The sequence below is a fragment of the Procambarus clarkii genome, chromosome 10 (assembly GCF_040958095.1).
Source record: "Procambarus clarkii isolate CNS0578487 chromosome 10, FALCON_Pclarkii_2.0, whole genome shotgun sequence".
Lineage (NCBI taxonomy): Eukaryota > Metazoa > Arthropoda > Malacostraca > Decapoda > Cambaridae > Procambarus > Procambarus clarkii.
This window is the reverse complement of record NC_091159.1, coordinates 23,561,612-23,589,569: the sequence shown is the minus strand read 5'-3', so window position 1 is coordinate 23,589,569 and position 27,958 is coordinate 23,561,612. Positions and strand designations below refer to the sequence as shown.

Genomic DNA, 27,958 nt, shown 5'->3' with positions numbered 1-27,958 from the left:
CTCCACACCAAGATCATGGCATCAGGATACTCCCTTGTGAATGGCGAGCAGAGAGGGGGTAAGGGGGCAGCGATCGTATGGAACCACAAATCCAACTGTGGGATTTGCTCCTGCAGCAAGTTCAGCAACGGAATTCTTTCAGGTATGCTTCAATTAATCTGACAAAAATAAAATTTAAGGGTTATCAAACAATAATAAATTGTCTTTTAAGCCTAAAAATGTTAGTTCATAAAAGTAATGTGATTTTATCTTTGTAAATTCAATTGGGTTAAAAAATGTAGTGTTATTATTGAATATCTTTTCTGGGGAGGAATCCTTTGTGGCTCTGTGAAGCTAGTATATGCTGAGATGGTACTATTTACTAGATCACATCAGCCATGGTGTTCTATTGGCCTGCTGGGGACCAGCACCAGAACCTGGCCTTCTCACACAGGTGCAAGGAGTGGTGACATTTATTTTCACCTCCTCACTCCTCACACCTGACTCTCCTGGTTGCCTCTGGAAAGGCAACCAGAGAGTCAGCGAGTCAAAACAAATCACTGATGGATTCAAGGGAGACTGGAATCTCAAAACCCACCTGAAGAACTTTTCCAACTATGTAAACAAAAACAAATACTGTACAGTAGAACCTCAAGTGACGACCGCCTCAAATGGCGAGCAATTTGGGTAATGAGCTCTCCGATCACTGATTATTCGTCTCGTTAGGTGAGCTCTCGTTTGAATAATGTCAACACCACATGGTGGAGTCGCGCTACTTCTCGCATATTCTCGGACGCCTTTGACGATGCAAATAATTATTTATTTTTTTTAATGATGCTAATGATGCTGGGATATAAAAGGGTGACTGCTGTGATGTAGCAAAGCATTGATCTTTTTGTAGAAAAAAAATGAAAAATTTTGCCAAACAGAACAAATGTCAAAAAGGTTCGTTTGGTTCGGCAGGTAGGCTGCTCCATGTTTCTTAAATAAAGAAAAAACAAAAATAAAAAAATAAAATTTTTTGAAAAACAACAAATGTCAAAGAGGTTTGTTCGGCAGGTAGACTGCTGCATGTTTCTTAAAAAAAAAAATAAAAAAAAAAAGTTGAAACAATTTGAAAAATGGATAAATACAATAAGGGTTCATTCAGTGTTTGTCAGGTAGGCTGCTCCATTATTGAGACATAAATGAAAAATACAAACCAAATATAACACATTTGAAACAAAGAAAGATTGTCATAATGGAGCAGCCTACCCGACAAACACTGAACAAACCTTTATGGCATTTGTCCATTTTTCAAATTGTTTCAACTTTTTTTTTTTTTTAATAAACAGGGAGCAGCCTACCTGCCAAACATCGAACGAACCTTTTTTGACTTGTTCTGTTTTTCAAATTTTTTTATTTTTTTTTATTTTTTTTTATTTAAGAAACATGGAGCAGCCAACCTGCCAAACACTGAACAAACCTTTAGTTATAAAAAAACGGGAAAAAATATGGAACAAATTTGAAGAAAGAAAAATGTCATAAAGATTTGTTCAGTGTATGTAGGGTAGGCTGCTCCATTATTTAAAACATCGAATATCATATTGATGTTTGTCGGTGGAAGAACGGATTAATTTGATTTCCATTATTGTCAATGGGAACTTCGTTTTGAATGACGTCAGTTTCACATGACGACCACAGTGCCGGAACAGGTTAAATTCGTTATTCGTGGTTCCACTGTAACTGACTTCTTTTGGAACGAATGCGAGGCTGTGCATCTCATCTCCACTCGTTTGAGTGGGGGGGGGGGGGGGGGGGAAGTAGCTCACTGTTTACCTGGGAGTGAGTTCTTAGTTCTATAGCTGATGTAGTGCATACCGGGTCACCTCTCTTCCGTGCTGGCTCTGGTGTTCTGCCTGTTCACCTAGTGGTGTGGTGTTTTCATTGATGGAGTCTCCTGTACACTGCAGGGTAGCATGAAGCTAGTGTTAAGAGTGCTTGGAGCTCCATGTGCTCAAGGTTACCTTTCCTGGGTTACCCTCTCCATAGATCTTTATCTTCACTCTTCTTCAGGGAAATCTTCAGTGAGCCACAAGGGGCTCGCCCAGAAAACCAGCAGTGAATGTAATGAAACGGCAACTTCTGGGCGAGCCCCAGTGGCTCGCTGTTCCCTGTCCTTCCAGGTTGCCAGGTGGATCCCTTCATCTGCTCAGGAACTGGAAGCTTAGCCCCCAGAAAATGGTGAGATACGTCCTACATCCCAAAATGAGTGGGGGAGGTGGGGAGCAAGACCTTGTGTTAGTTCCAGGAGAATTCAATGGTTTACATACAGTAGTTGGGGTAATTCTTTCGGTGGGTTTTGAGGCTTTGGTCTCTTTTTGAATCCAGCAGTGGTTGTTTTGACTCGCTGACCTTCTGGTTACCTTTCCCAGTGAGGTGGCAAAAGTAAATGTACTATTTCACATAAGCCTACATGTTGTAAACAAAAAATGTCATTCAGTAATATTTATAACTTGCTTTTCGTGTTACTGATTTTTTATTCCATTTTTCAGTTATGTGATAAAATTACAACAAACCTTTTCACAATCAACAATGCAACAAGCACCCTGGATCGGTCATTAAAACAAGTAGGAACGGCTTCAGACAGTCGGCAACTAAGAGATAGAATGTAGGTTAATAATACCTTGAACCGTCTATAATACGACTACTGTACAGTATAGATTTTTTTTGCAGTGTGTGTGTGTGTGTGTGTTAGGGAAAAATTTAGAGAAGTAAGTTTTGGAAGGATGTGACTGGTGGAATCTAAGCCCAGGTTAGGAAGAATAAGAAAGATGTGTCTGGAGGTCTGCATGATGGGAGGAGTACCTGCTCTTTAGGATAGATGTATGACTCGTGAGGCACGAGCAGCAGAAATGGAAAATCTTGGATATGTTGTTGGAAGAAATAATACTGTAGTAAGACTTGTAACAGTCACAGAAAATATTTAGTGCAATAGGTGTTAAATCATAAGATTAAGGAACTAGAGGTTTCCTTCCTCTAGTTCTAAGTTAGTTTGGTTATGGTGAACAATTGGCTGAAAATGTGTAGTAGTGAAGTGTGTATTGGTTTCTTGTAATCAGGGACAGGGACCGTGTTAGGTTTCTCTAAGTCCTTCTTGTACCTTTAGCCAATGACTTACCATTTCCTAGGTTGTAACCCACAACACTTGACTAACTCTCAGGTGTCTAGTTACTGCTATCTGAACAGTCATCAGGTCTTAGGAAACGTGCCTAAATGTTTTGCTCAGCCTGAGAATCTAACCCAGGACCAATCTGTTGTGAGCCAAGATGATGGACAAACATGGCAAGTGAGTGCATGGAAGCATATAACAAGTATTATAATGGGTGATAAGAATATATGAAATAGTTCATATATTCCTATATATGAAACGTATTAGAAGGGCTTGTATGAATCAGTGAAATGGTGATGGTGTGGATGTTTTGCTGGAATATGGATGCTACAGTAAATGGATAAGTGTGTTTTGAATAACTTTAATCTATTTTTGGAATACAGTAGTGGTACATAGTGTATTGTTCAACTCCTATTTATTCCAGGCTGATGCCTTCACTCAGTGCAAGTATGGAACTGGGTAATAATAAGGATGATAGCTTTGTTTTCTTGTACATTATATTGTAGAATATTTATACAGTATAGTATCTTCTTGAAGTTATCTCGAGATGATTTCGAGGCTTTTTAGTGTCCCCGCGGCCCGGTCCTCAACCAGGCCTCCACCCCTAGGAAGCAGCCCGTGACAGCTGACTAACACCCAGGTACCTGTTTTACTGCTAGGTAACAGGGGCATAGGGTGAAAGAAACTCTGCCATTGTTTCTCGCCGGCGCCTGGGATTGAACCCAGGACCACAGAATCACAAGTCCAGCGTGCTGTCCACTCGGCCGACCGGCTACTAGGCTATTACAATTGTCATTAGATTACAGATTACAAAATGACATTGGTTAGATAAGGGAAAATCACTTACCATCAGATAAACAGCAGTGTGGGAGAAAGTAATCAATCACTGATTTTCTGCTCAGCTGTCGATGAGTAATAGACAAAAATGGGTATAAGCAAAGACTGGAGGTGGATTGGTGATGATTAAAAGCTGCTGTTGTGCAAGTGTATTTTGGAAGCTTGAGTAAAGTGATGCAAATTACATTAGAATTTTTAAGTTTTTGTATGTGTTTGCCCATGAATCTTTCTCTTATGTTGCTTCTCATTTGCTGTCTTGTGTGTTCAACAAATTGTGTTACACATAGTACCCACCATCTTACTATTATGATAGTCTATCATGCAAAATTATTTTAAGTATTTCTGGGGTTCCTTTGGGAATTTGTCCAAAAGTTTAATAGATTGATAGCCATGATAGCCAATGTACATTGGCTAAGGTAAATTTACTAAATATATTGAAAGCCATAAAGACTCCTTCCACATTTACTGTACATGTACATTATTTAAAAATCGAGGATACGGAACAAATGCAGTATAATATAAAAATGCACTTCAATTATGAAAGGAAATACCACATGTCCATCACACATGTTTTGAGATTTGGAACTCAAACAAACCAACAAGATGTGTGCATCACGTTTAATTTAAAAACACAGGAAATGAGACATACTACAACATGAATAAATCAACTCGCCAGATCAACCAACTACTATATTCGGCTATATTCAGTCATACTGAAAAAAGTGAGGCAAATGTCTCCACGATGAGGTAGATATTTCACTCACACCTCCACCTGCTACTAACTTCAAGGTTCCTCTTAGTGCTGGTGATGCTACCCTTCATGAAAATGCACATGAAAATCTGCTTTGCACACACACAAACATACATTCTATCATACACAACACCGCAAACACAAGTAAATGAAACACATTAACATTGGCAAGAATAAAATTGATATATAATTTTTTTTTTTAGATTCATACAAGTAAAAGCTAGACATTATATTCCAGTCATTACACCAAACATCTTTAAGGGAAAAGTTTGAGGATTGTGTTTGAAAAATATAATGAGGGGAATAGTGCAAGCATAATTATTGATTAATTAATTTTGTTGCATGTAAACAGTAGAGAGATCAACAGCAGTGCCGGGACAGCCGTACAGGACACAACTGGCTTGCTACGAACGCTTCAGCCTTATACACATGGTGACAAGCAGAGGCGCATCCAGGCAGAAAGACTACACAATGAGTTCCGAGCAACTGCATCACGCTTTTCTGAAATTCAGAAGGTATGGAATATAACCAATAATGACAAGTGATACATTAATATTGTATTATTTTTGTATATTGAGAGTTGTAGCACAGTGGTCACACCCACTTAGTTCCTAGTTTGAAAACACAGTGCAAGAATTTGGTCACATTTCCTTACACCTGATGCTTCTGTTTACCTCAGTAAATAGGTATCTATGAGTTTAGCAACTGTTATGAGTTGCATCCTTGGGAAAGTTATTATATAGCTTAGAGGGATCTTGTAAGGGGGGGTACGAGCTTCTAAGCCTTACCATACAGTACAAACTATTGAAATATGGCCCTTATTGAATGATATACTGTATACATGTTGGCACAAACTCTAGAGTGGATGGGACAAACAACACTTATTACCAGCTGATCACTGGGACATGTAAACACAATATATCCTACACCTCTGCTATCATAGCAATAGCACCACAAATATGATAGTGTCTGCATTAGTAGTATTGTTGAATACCGCTGAGCGTCCCACTAACTTCAGCGACCTTCCCACTGGGCGCTCCGCCACCAAAGTGAACGAGTCACAGGTGCGCATTTTCTTCCAACTGTCAGCATTCCAATATTATTACCTTTTCAGCTCATATTCCCAGCTTGTTTCTTCTGTTGTCTCGTTGAGTTCCAAACTGGTTTCCTACACTTAACATTGATTTTTACAACATGTTCACCAGTCACAGAATGCACTTGGGAAAATCTCTTTGCATTCCTGGACTCTTATTTACATCATTGTAGAGGGAAACCTTCTCACACTGTAACCATGGACTGCACATGTGCAGAACTAGCTCAGAGGGACAGAAACATCTGGTCATTACAGGTATTTCCTTTCACCTGATGCCATTGTTCACCTAGTAGTAAATAGGTACCTAGGAGTTACTCAGCTGTTGTGGGTTGCATCCTGGGAGGCCTGGTCGAGGACCGAGCCTCGGGGACACTAAGCCCCGAAATCATCGCAATGTAAGATTAATAGCTGGCCACTGGGGACATGGAGAAACATAACAGGCTTCCTGTCCTGTCCATGGAAACCCATAAGGTGAACCACGGGAAAGCATCACGTGCATTTTGATGACCAGACCACACACTAGAATGTGAAGGGACGACAACGTTTCGGTCCGTCCTGGACCATTCTCAAGTCAATTGTGAGAATGGTCCAGGACGGACCAAAACGTCGTCGTCCCTTCACATTCCAGTGTGTGGTCTGGTCATCATACTTTAGCCACGTTATTGTGACTCATCGCCTGCACGTGCATTTTTCTTCCTATACAGGTGGCAATAAGTTCAAAAAAAAATTTGTATTAAAAAATATACATGTAAACTGTTCCTTAATTAACAATTTTACAGTTGGTATAATTTGCTTGTACACTGCAGAAAGTTGTCAATTTACTGAGGACTGCCCGACTACCAGCAGATATGGTAGCTGTGGAGCAAGACACCAGTGCCTCCAACACTGACCTTATGATAGCATCAGAACAACAGAGGCAGGCAAAAATTTAAGAAATTCAGGTGAGGTTTCATGTTGATGCTTAATATAATTAGTGATGATCAAACCACACACCAGAAGATGAGGAGACCACAATGTTTCAGTCCGTCCTGGACCATTATGAAGTCGATTGTGATGGGAGCAAGGGAAGCACAGGTATGCTTCCCTCTCTCCCGTCACAATCGACTTGATAATGGGCCAGGACGGATCGAAATATTATCGTCGTTGCCTTCTCATCTTCTGGTGTGTGGTTTGGTCAACATATCTTCAGCCATGTTACTGTGACTCATGGTCTGCATATAATTAGTATTGATATTTAATACAGCTGCTTGATTGTATGCTTGAATTGGCAAATTAACATGAATAATGTAAATACTGTATTTGTGCACTAAAACAAGAATAAAGCTCTTGCAATAGTATTTCAATACTCCAGAAAGTCAGTATTGAATGTAATGGAATGTAATGGCCATAGGAAATTGTATATTATTTCAGTCCTCTTTCCAGGCAGTCAGTTGTGCCTTGTCAGTTTGTGCATACTGCTATGTCAGATCCATATTCTGGTGCTCAATTTTTGTTTGGCTTTGGTAGTTGAAGAGTCGGATACCCAGTTGGTAGAGGTTCTTAGTTTCTCTGCAGTGCAGTTCTTTTTGAGTCGATCTCGACTCTTTAATGTCAGGACCCCTTTGTCTGAATTGGTGCTTTGGCTTTTGATTCTTGGATTGTTCTCCCACGGGCGCATCATTAGTTGTCCAGTTGCTGTAGTTCATCACTACCTGTGCACCACCTTACCTGCTTCAGGGTTCATGCTGTTTGTTGCTCCCTTCTCCATGATCCCTTTCCTTAGCTCCTTTATCAGAGGTTGTCCACAGTGTCATCTTGTCTATCCAGCTTGCGGTCTACACTTAAGCCCATTATGTTAGTAAGTTTGTGGCTCTGACTCCAGTATTTTCTGACAGATCTTGGGTTCGTGTCCAGGCTCAGGTATTGAAGGTCTAACAAGGTTTTGGTGGTTCAATACCTGGGCAGTGTTCTTGGTCCCTGTCGGGCTTGTGTTACTTTGGGGTTGGGTTTCCCATTCTGGTCTCCTCTCTTCTAGGGTGTGAGTGTTGCTCTCTTCCTCCTCCTCCCTTGTATTTCCTTGTTTTTTTTCTTCTGCGTGGTAATTGGCTACATGCAGTTAATTAGCTCCCAGAACTGTAAGACAAGAGTTACGAGGAGAGGTTAGAGGCATTATACATGCCAAAACAAGAAGATAAAAGAGGCAATGTGATCTCAACATAGAAAATAGTAATGGGATACAACAAAATTGATAGGGAAGAATTCTTGAGACCTGGAATGTCAAGAACAAGAGGTCATAGATTTAAACTAACTAAACAAAGCTGCCAAAGAAATAAAAGAAAATTCACTTTTGCAAACACGGTTGTAGATGGTTGGAACAAGTTAGATGAGAAGGTGGTGGTGGAGGTCAAAACCGTCAGTAGTTTCAAAGTGTTATATGACAAAGTGATGGGAAGATAGGACACCACAAGGGTAGCTCTCATCTTGTAACTACACTTAGGTAATTACAGGGAGGCACCATTTCACCCCCTCCAGAAAATCAGTATTGAATGTAATGGAATGCCTTTTCCTGGTTGGGCCTTGGTGGCTCCCAGATACCTTTCTCCCTATCAGATGTGTCAGTTTAGTTTGTTGCCCTAGTCTGTAAACTGAGGAATGTTGCCATGGGAGTTGGCAGTTCCCAGTGGTGCTATTACCTGTCGCTGGTCAGCTGCAATTGGGGCGAGGAGTTGAACTATTTGTTGCCCTAGCCTGTAAACTGAGGAATGTTGCCATGGGAGTTGGCAGTTCCCGGTGGTGCTATTACCTGTCGCTGGTCAGCTGCAACTGGGGCAAGGGGTTGAACTGTTTGTTGCCCTAGCCTGTAAACTGAGGAATATTGCCATGGGAGTTGGCAGTTTCCGGTGGTGCTATTACCTGTCGCTGGTCAGCTGCAGCTGGGGCGAGGGGTTCAACTGTTTGTTGCCCTAGCCTGTAAACTGAGGAATATTGCCATGGGAGTTGGCAGTTCCCGGTGGTGCTATTACCTGTCGCTGGTCAGCTGCAATTGGGGCGAGGAGTTGAACTATTTGTTGCCCTAGCCTGTAAACTGAGGAATATTGCCATGGGAGTTGGCAGTTCCCGGTGGTGCTACTACCTGTCGCTAGTCAGCTGCAATTGGGGCGAGGGGTTGAACTGACTACTGGTTGGATAATTCTACCTACCAGATTTACCTAAGGGCCACTAACACTAGTGGCTTCAACAAGGACAGGAAGCTGGTGGCTTGTCAGAGGTTCCTTCATATGCCTTGATGATCCTCTCCAGGTGGATTTTAAAATCTATCAGTTTTGCTGTTTATGGCTATGGTAAGTAGGCAGTTCCATGGGTTTTCACCATGTAGGTGAAAAAACCTCTGTTTTCATTACTACATTGTGGCTTGTTGAGCTTGAAATTATTGCTCCTTGTTTGTGCTACATCTGACCTTTTGAAGAAATTGTTAGGATCAACATCCTCCAACTTGTTCAGTTTTTTAAAGTTTTGATGAGATCTACCCTGTCATTCCTGGTCTGCAGTGTTGTTAGGCCTGTGATCCTGAACCGTTCCTGCTATGAGAGATGACTTAGCTCTGGAATGACATTTGTTTCCCAGTGTTGGACCTTCTCCAGAGCAGCTATGTCCTTCTGTAAGTCTCCATGCCTGGATACAGTAATGCAAATGGGGCTACACCAGAGATTTAGTTGAATCACTACCTACTTTTCCTTAAAGTCAAAGGTATGCTTGATTATTCCAAGGGTTTGGTTAGCTTTATTGACTGCTGTTCCTACCTGTTGTGCAACTTTGAGTGGGCCCTGGTAGATTTTGACTCCCAGGTCCTTTTATTTATTCATTAATCTGCTGTAATGTAATAAAAATTTGCAGAATAGCACTGCTTTGTTTCTTTCCTCTTGAACCTTGTGGTTGTCTGTTTTACTTCACTTTCTTTCTGGATATTTCCTTCACAAGGGTTATCTTGAGATGATTTCGGGGCTTTTTAGTGTCCCCGCGGCCCAGTCCTCGACCAGGCCTCCACCCCCAGGAAGCAGCCCGTGACAGCTGACTAACACCCAGGTACCTATTTTACTGCTAGGTAACAGGGGCATAGAGTGAAAGAAACTCTGCCCATTGTTTCTCTCCGGCGCCAGGGATCGAACCCGGGACCACAGGATCACAAATCCAGCATGCTGGCCGACCGGCTCCCTGGTTACCCTGGTAGGGTAATGGTAACAATTCCCTGCTCCCTGCGCCTCTGTAAGGACACCAGGGTTCTGGTTCCTGGTAGGCTACTACAGACTCCTAGCGCTAATATGGCTCGTGTGTGGAGCTATCTCAGTGTTGCCGGCTGCAGGAAGCCTCTGAGGCCCAGCCAGTAAGAGGAGTTTTATTGAACAAATCCACAAGGGCCGTGACGAGGATTCGAACCTGCGTCCGGGAGGTTTGTTCATTTGATGCATCACGTTAGTGTGATCTCTGTGTGTGAGGAGTTTTATTACTTTCATTACTGTTTTTTCTCTGTTTTGGGCAATTCTGATCCTTAATGATGTTCTTGCATCATAAAGATCTGGATTTTGGTCATGGCTTCCATTGAGTTGGAATAGGTTTCAAGAGGCTTAGTGCAATTTCCAAGGCTTGGCTATATTTTACTAGTACTTAAGCTAGAGAAGCTGCAAAGGCTTATAGCTGTTTTGGCAAGAAAACAATTACAATATTTGCATAATATTTAATAAATATTGAAAGGTAAGCATAATTTTGGAAGTGACCAAATAGACTAAAGGTATGTTTGATATCTTAATACTGGCTCCTATTCACATGAAAGTCAAAAAATAAACCACTTATTGAGGAATTGTGAGGACGACATAAACCACTAGTGACTGTTCCTAATTGTTCCTAATGAATATGAAGTGGACTTGTCATCTGGTTCTCTTAGTGAATATGAGAAATGAGAGTATGTACACATATCTCCTATTTTAATTTTCTAATATAGGTTTGACCAGACCACACACTAGAAGGTGAAGGGATGGCGATGTTTCGGTCCATCCTGGACCATTCTCAAGTCGATTGAGAATGGTCCAGGACAGACCGAAACGTCGTCGCCCCTTCACCTTCTAGTGTGTGGTCTGGTCAAACTACTTCAGCCACGTTATTGTGACTCATCGCTTTCTAATATAATTTTGTCAAGAGTTATGTAGATTGGCTTATTTATTTATATTCTCTATACTGTACCCTTCACAGGGAAAGTATGTAATGCCCATTTTTAAATTTGTGCTGAATGAAGTCAATATTAAAATATCTCTACCTTCTTCTACCCAAAAAAAATAAATGAATTAATCTGAAGTTTAGTTACAAGCCTTTTTGGTTGAAAAAGGTCTCACCAAGCTGACATATCTCAGGATATAAAACATGGTCAAATGATTAACCCTTAAACTGCGCAACACGCCTGCAGGCTCACGTCTGGTTTGCGCAACGCGCCTCCGGGTATTTGTATTTTTCACGTTCCATTCAAAACTCCCGCGGCTACATGGGGTTCACATCAGCTTCCTCAGGGCTCTTGTAAACAGACGCCATCTTTAAAAAAAATCGTGGTCCACATTCCCGGGTGTGGGAGCCTCAGTAGTGTGTGAGCAACCAAGGCTGGCGCTCGCAGCATGAGCGCACAGCACTGCTGTTCAGCATGTGGCCACAGCATCGCCTAATAATGTCAAAATATATATATAACTTGTATTATTTAGCTATGATAGTGTTATATTAGAGCCTGAGTGTGATAATGACTGGGTACAATGTTCAAAGATCAGTGATTCAATGCTGTTCACAATGTTCACAGCGCTAGCCACAGCACCACAGCATTATTTCGTTCATCTAGGAATCTTCAAATGATTTCTTAGGTTCCTTTTCAAAATAAACGTGTGGTCAATTATTCATTTACAGGAATTAGTGACCAGGATTGTGATAATAGCAGAAATGTGGTTATAATTAGCGTTGTGCGTAGTATTGTGGAAGGAGGAATTTTGATGAGGGAGGGAGGGCGAGAATTGAGGTAGCCTCATTGTGTGTGTGGCTGCCACTCTTGTTTTGCTCACCATACTAGCTTAGTGGTTCGCTATGGGCAACACATATGTACATGGGTATATATAGTGTGTGTATATAGTGTAAGAACAGCAACAGGAGAATGTTGAGAGGAGCTATTTTGGTGAGGGAGGTGATGTAATCGTAGCGGCGTCTGCTGTGTGATTTTTCATGCAGTGTATGGTGGCCACTCTACTGTTTGGACACAATACTGGCTTACTTGCATAGTTCTGGTAAATAAAACATGTAGATAGGTATATAGAACATGTGTAATAAGAACTATAACAATATGGTGGGAGGAGCAATGTTGGCGAGTAAGATGTTGGAGTGAGGGAGACAAGCTGGGTGTGGCTGCTCTCACTCGAGGTGTTCTGAAAGTGTTCATGGCCAAATGCTCCTATTGGCCCATACGAGGCAGCTGCTATTGGCCCATACGAGGCAGCTGCTGTTGGCCCATACGAGGCAGCTGCTGTTGGCCCATACGAGGCAGCTGCTGTTGGCCCATACGAGGCAGCTGCTGTTGGCCCATACGAGGCAGCTGCTATTGGCCCATACGTGGCAGCTGCTATTGGCCCATACGCAGCAGCTGCTATTGGCCCATACGCGGCAGCTGCTATTGGCCCATACGAGGCAGCTGCTATTGGCCCATACGGGGCAGCTGCTATTGGCCCATACGGGGCAGCTGCTATTGGCCCGTACGGGGCAGCTGCTACGCGGTGTTCTGAATGTGTTGATGGTGAATGTATATAGTGTGTGACAGTGTATAGTGTGTAAATAGATTGTATATATACACAAATTAGCATGATACATAGTAAATATGTGTACACAAGTTTCATGCACGTAACACAGTGTCTACGGACAGTACGGATGTTGTACTGCGACATTGTACATTGTACTGTATGTGTTCATTATACATTGGATTGGCACATAAAAACAATGAAAATGTATTTGGAAAGGTGCGCAAAAAATGAACGAAAATATATTCGCGGCAACTCGCGCGCCCCGCCCCAAGCGCCCCACCGCCTCCGAGAGCTTACAGCACGGGCGCACGTGGAATGATGACGTCACGCCCCAACTTCCGGACCCCACAGCAGCCAAAGTAAGTACAATTTCGACTTTTTTTTTACATACCCATACTGAGGGAAGGGTTTTTGACACTTTAAAAAGAAAAAAGAATTTTTTCCAGAGAATTTATTTCCTGCGCACTGCGGGGGTGTCACATTTGGAGGCAACGCAGTTAAGGGGTTAAAGGTATTGCTATGATTTCAAATATTTTATCCTGTGACTTTTGTACTGTGCAGGTTCCTGCTTATTTAATAGTAAAATTAATGTGAACTCGTAAATTACTTTAGCTTCATTTTCCAAATTATATATTTTTTAAGCATCCATTACAAATTTAAATTGCTATAGATACTGTACTTGGAAGACAAGTAAAGAATATTTGGTCTGAAGCAATCAAAATTAAAATCATCAAGGGCCCTTCACCCTTCCTCCATTTTCTTTTTTCTTCTAAAAATGAGACTTGTCTGGGAGTGAAATGTGTTAAATTTCTCAGGATCTGGAGTTTGAAACGGCAATGCATCTAGAAAGAGAACAGAGAGTCCGTCAGCTGGAGACCGACATAATAGATATGAATGAAGTTATGCGTGATCTCTCGTCTATGGTTACTGCACAAGGCGAGATTGTGGGTAAGTCGCTTAGAGGGTTTTTAGGGAAGTTCCTAATTGTAATACTCTAATTCAGATGACTACATATTTTCTGTGGGGAGCCCCTTTGACTCCCTGGAGCTATCAGTCTAATGTGCGAATCATTAAACCGGGACATTAGTCTATGGAGTTCAGCCTACTGGGGGACCACGAACCAGAACCTGGCCCCCTCAGAGAAGCGCAGGAAGCAATAGCCCTGGAACCCCCATCCCCCCTGTAGTTGGGGGTTTTCCTTATCTGGCATGGACCTGAGTTAGGCACCCTGAAAGGTTGGCATAACAAAACAGACCCCGCATGGTAAAGAGACCCCTGTCTCTTTAAACAGCCTTTAATTTTCCTCCTGCTTGTGATAGGGTTTTCCTATTATTTACCCTTTGCTTTTTTGTAACAAATTCAAACATAGAATTCAATAACCTAGCCTGTTTTAGTGCCTGGCCCAAGGTAGAGGCCAGGCAAGTTATATCCCAACATAATATAAATTAATCAAGATGTTTCAAATTTATTAGTTCAGGTATACAGTGGTACCTCGCATAACGAATTTAATCCGTTCCATGTCCGCCATGTGAAACGGACGTCATACAAAACGAGTGTCCCCCATGTAACCAGTGTGATGCACTGTGTTTATTGTGAAATTCCCCCAGTGTACATGACATCAAATGTTCCCCAAAATATCATTTTTCTTTGCAAAATGATAAATTACCGTCCCTGAACATGTCTATGTAAAAATAATTACCAAATTCCACTTACTTTGGCTGTGAGGGTGTGGACAAGGTGCGCTGTGACATCATCAGGGCCTGGTCGCTCGTGTGTGAAGCTCCCAGACACGGTCGTGCATGCCATTCAAGCACCGTGTGTTGCCACAAATATATTTTCAAATATTTTTTCTATGCATTTCCAATGCGGTTTTATTTGTTTCTTTTATCGTATATGATGCATATTTGTGACCTTTACAATATGTATACAGTAGAATGTTCATAATTTTCCATGAAACTGTGATACATGTGTCAGTAATGTGTCCACAATAAATGTTTATTGTCACAATATTACGTGGTAAAAATTCACTAAAATTACAATATGTACAGTTTCACATACTATTTACACAGTAACACACTATATTACACTCGGTACTTTGGAGGTGCGTAATAGTCAACGAAGTAGTCCATGGTACACAGCACGACTTAGCTCTCCTTGCACCATCTACAGATAGATTTTCGTTTCCTGTTTCATCGTTTTGTGTGCTTGCAAATAACGCACTCGCGTGCACCCTTGGCTTTAGTACTTGTAGGTGGTATGTAGCCAAGCTTGTAAAGCATAAGGTAGTATTGAAACGATTATAGGAAAAGCTCAATTTGTAAGGTAGTCTTGAAAAGATCACTTTGTAAGGTCCCATACGGGAAGAAATTCAGCTAGCCTCAAAGAGTGTCCATCAGTCAGGAAGAGATTCAGCTAGCCTCAAAGAGTGTCCATCAGTCAGGAAGAGATTCAGGTATTCTTTTAAATATCAATGAACAGCACCACCATGGAAGCCGCTAACACTGTTCATCTATGCTACTTGTATCAGATGCATCATCACTGAACGCAGAAAACGATTCATCTATGTATCATCTATATAAATTCAAGATGGCAAGGGTGGGGCTCAGAGCTACAACTGGATATGCTCGCTGTATCATCCTCATAGGTGCTGTATCACTGGCATCCGACCGTTGTGTTAAGACCTTATTGCGCCTAGCTTCACCAATGTTATGACCCTTATGTTCTTCAAACAATAGGGTCTGAATTGCACTGACTGAGCGCAGTCTTTCAACACCGTGTGGGACAGGTGTTTGAGAGCCAGAGGCACGTGTGCTACAAATGGTTGCTCACACAGTACTAACCCAGCCAGCAGCCCTTGTCTTTCATATTCGGTATAGCAAAAGGTTCGTTCAGTGTTTGTTGGGTAGGCTGCTCCATTATGACAATCTTTCTTTGTTTCAAATGTGTTCCATTTGTTTTGTATTTGTCACTTACGTCTCAATAATGGAGCAGCCTACCCGACAAACACTGAACGAACCTTTATAGCATTTGTCCATTTTTCATATTGTTTCAATAGTTCTTTTATTTTTCGTTTTTTTTTATTGAAGAAACATGGAGCAGCCGACCTGTAGACCACCGAACGAACCTTTTTGACATTTGTACTGGTTTTCAAAATTCTTCATTTTTTTTATTATTTACGTTTTTTGTATGTAAGAAACATGGAGCAGCCTACCTGCCGACCACCGAACGAACCTTTTGCTATAAGACAAATGAAAAATATATATTGAACACATTTGAAGAAAGGAAAATGTCATAATGGTTTATTCAGTGTATGTAAGGTAGGCTTCTCCATTATTGAGACGTAAATGACAAATACAAAACAAATGGAACACATTTGAAACAAAGAAAGATTGTTATAATGGAGCAGCTTACCCAACAAACACCGAACGAACCTTTTTGACATTTGTTGTACAGTATATCAGACATTTCATTTCTTTTTTCCTACAAAAACGTCAATGCTTTGCAACATCTCAGCAGTCACCCTTTTATATCCCAGCATCATTAGCATCTTTAAACAAGAACAACATAATTTATGTGCATCGTCGGAGGCGACTAAGAATGTGCAAGCAGCAGCACGACCCCACCATGTGGTGTTGATGTTACTCAAATCAGCGTTCGTCATACGGGACGATTTGACGCCGATCGGGCCGTTCGTTACCCAAAATGTTCGTCTTTTGGGGCGATCGTTATGCGAGGTACCACTGTATTTTCATTAGTTTATCTTAATCATTAGGATAACTAGGCCTTAACATTCTTATTTTTGTTTTTAGATTCCATAGAAGATAACGTGGAATGTGCTCATGAACATGTTGAAGAGGGCCGAGAGGAACTGTTAAAAGCTTAACAGTACCAGGTGAGGATGTTTCTGTTTCTGAGGGCTCCTTGAAGCTGTCTAGCTGAAAGAGCTCTCCATTACTGGGTCACATCATCTGCACGAGTCCCATTTGGCCTTCCAGGGACCCAGAGCTAGAACCTGGCCCTCTTCACAGAGTCACAAGGAACAGGGGATTATTAGAATCACCCTCACTGGGATAGCATCCAGATAGTCAGTGAAGCATTGCAGACAACGGTATGTTCAAAGAAAACGAAGCATCAAAACAGCCAAATGCTTCTGCAAAATTTTCATTCAAAACAATTAGTTGACTTGAAACTAGCTCGAGCCTGTTAGTACTGATGGCTGCCACCAGGTGGCTTGAGTCCCTGGACAAGACCTGGCTCCCGGTTAGTTCTGTTGCTGATGTTTACTCTAGTAGAAGTGTTTCTCAGGTCACCATGTCAGAGCATGTCCCACTGCTTCTTAGCAAGATGTCAGCCATTCTTTGGACTTTGTCCTGTGGGGGCCATTTGCTTCAGTGTCATTTTAGCATTTGGTTCACATGCATGTTATTTTTTTCTCGGAGGCAGTCTGGTAGGGTTGGGACACACCCATAGGCTGGGAGGGTCCGGGGACACACCCATAGGACCATGGAGCCCCTGTGGGGTTTTCCATGGCCCTTAGCCTTGGGTACACGGTAAGGGAAGCCCAGGCAGGGTACTGCGAACCGGCGCCCAAGTCTACCAAACAAACTTCAAAAAGCTGAACCCCCGGGACGTGTCCACTCATGGGGACCAAGCAGGAAGTACCACCAACAGAAAATATCTAAATAAAAACACCTAGAACAGTAAAGAGGGACTGTGGTGTTGTGTGTTGCTGAGGAAGTCTTGGTTGTAAGGTTGATATAAAGCCATTGCTTGGTTATTGACTTTAATACTTAAACTGATACATGACTAGTAGCTACCAAGCTTGGCGGGTGTCCTGTACGCTCTCTGTTGTTTATCTCTCCCTGGCATCTGAGCCACAACACATACAAACGGATGGTACCGTTTTCTATGAACATGACATCCCTCCTTTTCTTTAAAAAGAATGAATACAGGATGTCTACCATGCTTGTAGCACAAAGCAAAGTCATTGACACAAAGTAAGTTACTAACACATCAAGAGATATTGCATACATTTAACATTAACCCTTAAAGTGCGCATCACGTCATATGACGTGCTGGACGTTGTTCCAGTCAACTGCGCATCACGTTATATGATGTGTTGGAGTACTACGCAAGATTTAAACAGCCCACGGATACACGGGGTTCACCACACCTTCATCAGGGCTCTTGTAAACAGACGCCATTTTAAAAAAAAATCGTGGGCCAAACTCCCGGGTGTTATTGGCCTCAGTATTGAGTGAGCAACCAAGCCTGAGCTAACAGCACTGCTGTTCAGCTTGTGACCACAGCATCGCCTAAAAATGCCAAATTATACTTGTTCATGCTATTATGTAGCGATGATATTATTACAGAAGACCCCTGACTGTGATAAAACTGACCAGGGTTCTGATAATAGCAGGATTGTGGTGATATTTAGCGCTGTGCGCCATGGAAGGAGGAGTAATGCTGTGGGAGGGAGGATGGTGGCGATGTCTTTTGACTGTGTGTGGCCACCTTTTATTGACTGCACTCAGCATACTAGCTTAGTGGTTCGCTATGGTGAACACAAATGTAGATACTTATATATAACGTGCGTATAGAGGGTATAAACAACAAGAGAAGGTTTGGAGCCGCCATTTTGGTGAGGGTGGTGGCGTCGTCTGCACGACGCCACCGTGCAGACGACGGTGTTGTTTACTGGTTACCACGATGGTCTTTGGGCACCATACCAGTTTATTTGTACAAGTATGATGAATAAAACAGGTAGATATTTATATCTGTGTGTATATAGCATAATAACACCACACAGTATTGTTGGAGGAGAAATATTAGTGCGTCTGGCCTTGAGGGCGGCCGCCGATCAGCTGACTGTGTGAGTAGCCACATCTTTGTGCCTTTACTCACCATACAAGCTTAGATGTACAGTTATGGTGAACAAAACATGTAGATACTTATATATAATGTCTGTATATAGTGAATTATAGCAAAAACATTATTGTGGGAGGAGAATGTGGGCGAGTCAGATGACTGGAGGGAGGGCGGGAGTGGCTGGCTGGTAAACGGCGGTCACTCCTCGTTACTTTTGACTCATAATAGCTACTTAGTGGTTCGTTATAGTGAACAAAACATGCAGATACTTATATATAACCTGTGCTTATAATGTAATAACCGACAAAGTATTTGTTCACTGATTGATGAACATAATTGAATCAACAATATGCACACCATATTTTTGAGTACAGCAATGATTCACTCATTTTATTATATAAATATATCAAACTACACACTATTGAATAATATTACAGCAAAAAAGTATGAAAAATCATTCAGAGACATTGAAATAATTCGGCAATTATCTCTTTGTGGCAACTCCGGTCTGACAGCTTGCGAGCAACAGACCGCCTGGGACGCACGCTGAGTCAGCGCCTATAATTTGCCAGATTTCCCCGCCCTATAGCGGGTAATATATGCCACTTACGATTTTTTATTATTTTTCCCGTGATCAGTGAACACAAATTAACAGGTTAGAAAGAAAAAAATAATTTTTTTTTTTTCAAAATGACATGCGCCTGTGGGGATGACAGGATATTAAACCCCGAGCATGTTAAGGGTTAATTAAGCACACAAAGAATTTAAACAACTTAATCTTTACCACACAGGATTTCAATGTTAAAAATACAAATGCAATGTTAAACAAAAATGAAAGAAACTGTAATACATAGTTACAAAATATTGAATGAGAGATCTGCATTATTCAAACAATATTAACCCTTGCACTGCTCACCTATTTTCGGCAAAAACGTCTTGGTACAATTGTCAAGGACATATTTTTGTTATTTTTACAAATGTTCAGGTAAATTTAATGTCAAAATGTTTCCAAAGTCAACTATTTCCATTTCAAAACACAAATAGTAATGAAAACATTAAAAAACATTAAAATATAGCCAAATTAAAAAACAAAAAGCACAACTCTCTGAGCGCCTAAAGGCGCTTTGCGCAGTGCAGTGGTTAAATTTAATTTGGCATAATCAGTAAATACTTTGCATTACCTAGGAACACAATTAATCATCAAATCGCTTAGGACGAGAGTCCTTAAATACAAGAATATCCCTTGATGAATTGTTTGTTGGGTTATAACTCATTTTTTCTTTATCGTTTGTATGACTTTGCACTTCATCATTTTCTACACTAGTTGGAATCACTTTGAAATAAGCCATATTACGTGCTATACTATGATCTCCATTACTAGCTGTTACCATAGTTCCTTTTACACTAATCACTTTATATGGTTTTGTATCATACGGCATATCTAGCTTTCCCTCTTTTTTTCTTTTTAACGAGAACAGTGTCTCCAACCTTTATGAATTGTTCCTTTGCACGTTGATCATGAGCAATTTTCATTTTGCCCTTGGCTAGTGCATCCTTCTGAGCAAGATGTGTATCAGTTACCTTGGCTGGCATAACAGGTAGTGCGATTCTCATAGGACGTCCAAATAAAAGTTCGCCAGGCGACTTGCCCAGTGTTCCATGTGGTGTTGCACGGTAGTTCCTGAGAAAAGCATACATAACTTGTTTCCAGGATCGTCCTTCGGCATGAGCACAGCGTACCGTTTTCATGAGAGGTTGCATGAATCTCTCGACTTCTCCATTTGCTTGAGGATGTAGTGGCATCACACGGCGGTGTTTGAATCCAATATGCTCAGCAAAGTTGACGAAGTCTTGTCCATTGAATGGCGGTCCATTGTCTGTCTTGACAACTTCAGGAATGCCAAAGTTTGAAAAGATCTTGTCGAGTTTCGGGATGACAGCCTTTGCAGATGTGGAAGTGATGATTTCTACTTCTGGATAACGTGAGTGATCATCAATGACTACCATCAAGTTGGTAGCTCTCTCCAGTTGGTAGCGATCCGCAGAAGTCCATCGATACTTCCGTCCATGGTGCAGCAGGTAGTGGTGAAGGTTGTAGAGGTGTTGGTCTTGAAGTATCCACTGCAGCTTGGCAAGGGACACAGGCATCATGCATGTCCTTTACTTGACGATCAATGCCAGGAAACCACACCTTTTCTCGTAGCAGCTGTTTGGTCCTAACAAGACCTTGGTGTCCTTGGTGTGCAAGCTTCAGAGCACGTTGCTGGAGAACAGCTGGAATGACGACACCCTCGTAGCACGGTGTCGCATTGTTGCGTAACACTTAATTCTGTCTGGATGCGTTCAAGTGCTTTGAATGCATCTTGGTCAACTCCTGAGGGTGGGATGCGTGGAAACTTTTTCTTAGTCAATGCATCCACTGTTGCTTGCAGAGTTGGGTCCTCTAGGGTTGCAGTACGGATTTCATCAAGAGTGAGAGCCTTAGGGACTGCATCACAGGTTACAGAGTGTACATATTCCTCGGCAACTTGCTGATGCTTGGTGATGGTGAAACTGTTGGCAGGATGTCGACTGATGTAATCAGCGGGATTGCCTGCACCCGGCTTGTACTTCACCGTAAAGTTGTATGGTTGCGGACGAAGAGCCCATCTCTCAATGCTAGCTGGTGGTTTGGACTTTGGATTATTGAAGATGGTCTCCAACGGTTTGTGGTTAGTGACTATCGTGGTGAAGGGTGCACCAAGCAGATACACATTGAAGTGTTCACAGCCCCATACAAGAGCAAGAGCTTCCTTCTCTGTCTGACTGTATCATTGCTCAACATCTGTGAGAGAACGGCTGGCATAGGCAATTACTACTCTGGAATCTGGTTGACCAGGTTTGTGTTGGGCTAACACAGCACCTAAACCAACAGGACTAGCATCCACAGTTAACTCAGTGTCCATTGATGGATCAAAGTACTGTACGCAGCAGTCGCATTCTCTACTAGTGCATCTTTCACAGCATCAAATGCATTTTTGCTCGATATCGCTCCAGTACCATGATGCATTTTTCTTCAGGAGCTCACGTAGAGGCTTTGTAATGGTAGCAAAATTTGGAATGAAGCGAGAACAGTAGTTTGCCATTCCCAGAAAACTATGTACTTCAGTAGATGTTGAAGGAGGTGCAGCATTCTTGATATCTGCAACTTTCTTAGGATCTGGAGACAGACCTTTGTCACTAAGTACATGTCCAAAGAATTCAATTTTATGTTGATTGAACTCACACTTTGCTCGGCTTGGCATCAGATTCTTTTCTCGTAAGCGTTGCAATGTTGCACAAAGAGCTTTGTCATGTTCAGCTTGGGTATGGCCATAAACAATGATGTCATCAGACATGTTGTCAGCATTAGGTATATCTTGCAATACCTGGCTGATGATGTGCTGGAATACTTCGGCAGCACTGTTAATACCAAAACTCAGGCGCTTGTACCTATATAGACCTCGATGTGTCGTAAACGTTGTGATGAAGCGACTCATCATCAAGTTCAAGCTGATGATAGCCCTTGTTTAAATCTAACTTGCTAAATACAGTTGCACCATTCAAGCGGTAAATCATATCATCTACAGTGGGTGTAGGATGGCGTTCACGCATTATTGCCTTGTTGGGAACACGCATGTCTACACAAATGCGTATCTCATTTGGATTCTTCGGCTTTGGTGGAGTGACAATTGGGCTTACCCATGGTGTTGGGCCTGTTACTGGTTCAACGATATCTAGTTCCATCAGCCTATCCAGTTCGGCATCGACTTTCTTGCGAGTATGGAATGGTTGTCGGCGATGTGGTTGGGCAACTGGAATTACATCTGGGTTGATATGCTGATGTACTTTGCTATTAGTATAACAATCTGTAGGTTCAAATCGATCAAAAAATTCAGCAATAATAGCATCAACATTGTTTGCAGATTCCACTGCTACAGCATTAGAAAGCTGAAGTAGCCCCAATTTGGTTGAAGTCTTGTAACTGAGTAGAGACTCCTTTGCATTCCTAACAACATGGAATGTAGTAGTGAGCATTGCATTCTTTGACTTAATCTCTGCAGTGAAAGTTCCAATCACTGGCAAGGCTACCTTCGAAGCATAGGCAGTGGCTATACCATTGTAGTTCTCAAGCTTTGGGAACTGTTTTTTAAATTTTTCATAGTGGCACTTAGCAATGGTGTCAATGTTTGATCCAGTGTCAGTGAGAACTTTGAGACAAATACCAGCAATACATACTATAGTCTCTGGGTTGTTTGGAAGATCATTCCATTCTGTGATTGCTTGTACTCCATAAGTATAATCACATTCACTGTCATCTAAGACTGGTTGTAATGAAATGTTGTCTTGTACATTATTAACATTCTGGATATGAGGTGCAATATTATGTTTACCACCTCGACCCCTATGACCTGATCCTCGTACAGTACTTTTATTCACTGACTGTGGTTTCTTGAGTGCGGAACGACACATAACACCAAAATGACCTAGTTTTCCACACTCATAGCACTTCTTACCTTGAGCAGGACAAACATTACCTTGGTGTGGGTAGTCTCCTCCACAATTGTAACATTTATTGTTGACACCTTCTGATGTGGGTCGTTGTGACTGCTTGAGTCTTGTTCCATGACTCCAGGTGTGATGTGGTTCTCGGCTCAATTTACTGTTAGGTTTGCCATGATATCTTCTTTGATCACGGTGTCCTCCCTGAACCTTACATACCTCATCACTGTTAGTAACAGTGGCAGAACTGTTGTTGGCACTGCACTCCATGACACGAGCATCACGTACAGCATCTTCCATTTGACGAGCAATATCCAGTATCTTGGTAAGAGAACTTTCATCATTAGCAAGTTCTAGAGCTCTTCGACAAAGACATGTAGATGTGCATGATTCAATTATTTGCTGTTTGATTTCTTTGTCAACATCAGCAAACTCACAATGGGCTGCTAAACCCTGCAGACGTGTGTGGTATTGATCCACAGTTTCATTAGAGAGTTGGTTCGCTCTCCTGAAATACATAATTTCCATTGCAGTATTTTGTCTTGGTTTGAAATATTCAGTTAATTTGGCTTTGGCAATATTATAATCTTTGGCACCACCAGTGTCTTTCAGTGTGTCAAAGATGTCACAAACTCTATCACGTGCATAATGAAGTAGAAAGGCACGCTTTCTTTCAGCACTTTTGATATCAGAAACTATCAACAAATTTTCAAACCTTTTAAGCCATTTGATCCACCTCTGTGACAGGTTTGTCTGGTCACAGTCAGGATCAAATGCAGGAAACTGAGATATATTTGCCATTTTTACTGTATAAATGTAAACTTATCACTTAAATGTTCCTCAGAATACACTTACTGCACTGTATATGTTAGTTAAGAATTCACTGTAATTACTTTAATTTTGCAAAGCACACAAGCATTTTAATGCAAAAGTTTACAGCAGTACACAATACAGCAGCAACTGACTTCTTACCTAGCCTTTGTGTACATGTGTTGTTCCTACTCACAGCAGCACAGCAGTTGGCACAGCAGTAGTTAGCAGTTGGCAGCAGTTGGTACAGCAGTTGTCACAGCAGTCAATTCACAGCGTGAAGAATTGTAGCACAGAGCGCGTTTCGTATACACAACATCAGGTTTTGTATACAGCATCAAAGCATCGTTTCGTACACCGCGTCGGCAGATTCCTCAGTACACAGCTTCAGTCAGCACAGCCTGAGTAGCACACAGCATTGGTTAGCACACAGCATTAGTTAGCACACAGCATCGTTTAGCACACAGCATTGGTTAGCACACAGCATTGGTTAGCATACAGCATCGGGTATGATGCTCACAGACAGCATGACTTCCCTCCTCCTCCAGGCGTGAGACAGCATGCTTCTCCCTTGTTTTGAGCTGAACAAATACCTGCGTTCACAGTTCATCCTCGTCGCCAGTGTGGTGTTGTCTGTTGCTGAGGAAGTCTTGGTTGTAAGGTTGATATAAAGCCATTGCTTGGTTATTGACTTTAATACTTAAACTGATACACAACTAGTAGCTACCGAGCTTGGCGGGCGTCCTGTACGCTCTCTGTTGTTTATCTCTCTCCCTGGCATCTGAGCCACAACACATACAAACGGATGGTACCGTTTTCTATGAACATGACAGGGACCAGAAAGGCAGACCCCCCCACCAGGCAAAAACAAAAGAAAAACCCTGCAAGAGGACAACGTACCTAGGCGGGACAGAGCCAGCCGCTGTTATTGGTGAAAACTAGCTGTGCGGTACCCCGCGCCCCTACCAGTGACGAAAACTACCACCTACCCAGAGACAAACCAGGGCAACAAAACCCCAGCTGACTCCAAGGGCGGCCCAGTACTGAGCAGTAAAGGACACAGCGGAGGTAGAACCCAAGGTGACTTGTGGAAGGTGGCCCAACCCCCCAAGGGCAGTACTTACAGGGCACCTAGGGAAGAAAGGCCTAGGCGCATGCAGGCCGAGTACCGTGGAATCTCACTCCTGGCTCACACCCCACCGGTAGAGACAGCCCACACCACAAGGCACAGAACTGAAACAAAAACCAGAGCCAGAGGCACTCGACCGGCCAGTAATACCATCAGCCAAGAACTGCCAGTTGGATCGCCGGCGTGGAGGGTCTGGGGCTCCTCCTTTCCCCTCCCGGGGAGGGGGAGTTGCGCAGATGGTGGAGCGGCGACGTGATGACGTCATGGTAGTTTGATAATTTTGTTTGCGGGAGTTCTGTCCACTCGTTCAGCTTTCGGTAGCAATATTTTCACCCCGAATAGGGGTTTGTTTTGAGGCGCCTACCTTTCTGGGTGCCTATCCCGGTCGATGGCAGACATAGAATGCTCCCAACCACAAGGGGTTTTTTATAGGCCATTGCTCCTTGTGCCTCTCTGAGGGGCCCGGTTCTGGCTCGTGGTCCCCGGTAGGCAAGAACTCCTAGCACTTTGACTGATGCCAAAAAGTAATACATATCCATTCAGCCTGGATAGCTCCGGGGAGCCTCCGGGACTCACCCAGAAAAGAGCGTTTCATTACATTCAACGCTGGTTTTATTGCTTTATTTATTTTAAAAGAATTCCTTACTAGTCAGTATACTACTGTCCAAGGGCTAAGAACATACGAATTCATGACTATTGACAACAGCCACAATAGGTATTATCTAAACAGGAGGATGGGTTGCATATACTGTATCTCTCTCTTGCTTCTGGGTTGAATGCTTTAAGGCCATTACCCTACTTCGCCTTGTCCCGTATTTCCTGGGAAGTTGATAGTTGCACACTCCTCTATTTGGACTCCTCTCTTGTGCTGTCTAAACTTGATTATGGCTGTCCTGCCTACTCTATGCTTCTCATTTAACCCTTCATTGTCTCAATACTCTGCACCATAATAGGTTGTGCCCCAGCTCTAGTACTTTTCATTCATCTTCTACCCCTCCTACTGTTATGAAATGCCTTTTCGTTGAACGTTTTTCTTTGTACTCGCACTCTATTGCCCTATTCACAGATGGGTCTAAGTCTGCTGATGTTTTGATGTACTCTGTAGTCTTTTCTGACCGAGCTTGTTTGTGCCACCTTCCCCTTGAGACTAGCATCTTCACTGCTGAACTTTATGCAATTTTGTATGCTCTTCATCAATTGCTTTTCAGATGTCAACATTTCTTTGTCACTGTGGCTGTCTCTCTCAGTGCTCTCGTGGCTCTGGAGTCATTTAACCCTTCTAACACATTGGACACACTGAGTTGATAAAGAGCTTGGATATCAATGAAAGCTACATTAATTCTTTGTCCTGGCCTTATAAAGTACTTGGCAAAGTAATTTTGGGTATTTCTGCCAGCGAGAAAGGCAAGGTTTTGAATTTGTGGCATTTTACTTGTTGAGAACATGCTAAGCTGAATGATGAATTCTCTACTGTCTGGCCAGCACCAGTATGACTGGCAGTGATGATTTCAAGAGTGCTGCTACTCAGGTGCAGAATGTTGACTTACTCTGACTGAGCAGGACCTCATTCATGGGACCAGCAGTATGTAGCTACATCTTGAGATGATGATTTCACAGATGGGTCTAAGTCTGCTCATGTTTTGATATACTCTGCAGTCTTTTCTGACCTTATTTTCTGACTTTCTTATAGGGAGCAACTAATGTCTTGCTTAGAAAGGAAACTGTTTATTTACCAACCAGCGCAGCACACTGAAGCCTGAATTTTTTATTGTCAGAGCAAGAGTCGACGTCGTATATGCTTCTGCATCATGCTCCTCCTTGTTGTGCTGACTATTATTGGTATTATTATTGGCCTTCACTTCACCTCTCAAAAGTAGGGAGCTCATTTAAAGTACAAGATGAACAGGAAATAGAGTAGACACCAGCTACTCTTGTTCATCTTGTCCTCTCCAATACTTTGGTGAAACTGGCCGTACACTGAATGGCAGACTTAAAGAACACAAGAGAAGTGTTAAGTCTGCAGACACTAACAATGCTCTCTTCTGCCATGTGAGGGATTCTAATCATCCCATTGATTGGTCTTCCTCCAAAATAATCTTTCCTGCCTCTACTCTACACAGACGCCGTCTTGTAGAATCGGCTCTGATACAGTGTACCCAACATGAACTTGAGTCCTGGCTTTGTTGCTGTGGACTCTTCCCTTTCACAGTATATACTCAAATGCTCTAATCTTTCTAACAAACGTGACTTAACATAAGCTTACCCCTTCCATTTATCTTTCTTTCCTTTTCTTTTCTTTTTTTCTATTCATCGTCTTCTCCTACGCTCCCTTGCTATCCTCTTCTTATTCCTATTACTATCTCCTCATTCGGTGGTTATAATAAGAGCTGCCTCGTATGGGCCAATAGGCCCTCTGCAGTTCTCATTATTACTACTATCCCCTACACTTTACTTTGCTCCTCGGCTCTCTCTTGCCTATTTATTGCCTGTCTCTACCTCCTCTTCACAAAAATCGACTTTAGAATGGTCCAGGACGGACCGAAACGTCGTCGAACCTTCAACTTCTAGTGTGGTCTGGTCAACATACTTCAGCCACGTTATTGTGACTCCTCGCCTGCAACAATAAACATATTACCAAACATTCTGAGATAAATATATACATTTCCTCCTCTACACATTTCAGTGTGTTAAGTGTCTGGTTTGATACAATTTGTAAGTGAATGAAGTTGTACAATAATAAACTGTTAAGTAATTAATAATCTTATTTAATACCTTAGCTGTATTTAATATCTTGCTGTACAGCAGAGTACAGTACTGTACTGTTATGTACTACAGGACGTGAGGGTGTGTGCCTGGTCTGTAGTACAGGTAATGTGCCAGGTGTGTGCCTGGTACAGTAGGTAATAACTGTAAATCTTCCACAGGGAAAGTAAAGACATTAGCAGTACAGGAACTAGGGTCATCATATAAGTACTATGGCATCTTGAGGACAGTTTGGGATAAATCTTATTTTAAAACCAATTTA

General features: G+C 42.1%; 1 pseudogene; it reads left to right on the top strand.

Moving 5' to 3' along the window:
• Window positions 1-15: 15 nt before the first annotated feature.
• On the top strand, window positions 16-27,958 carry LOC123746520 (syntaxin-12-like; annotated as a pseudogene).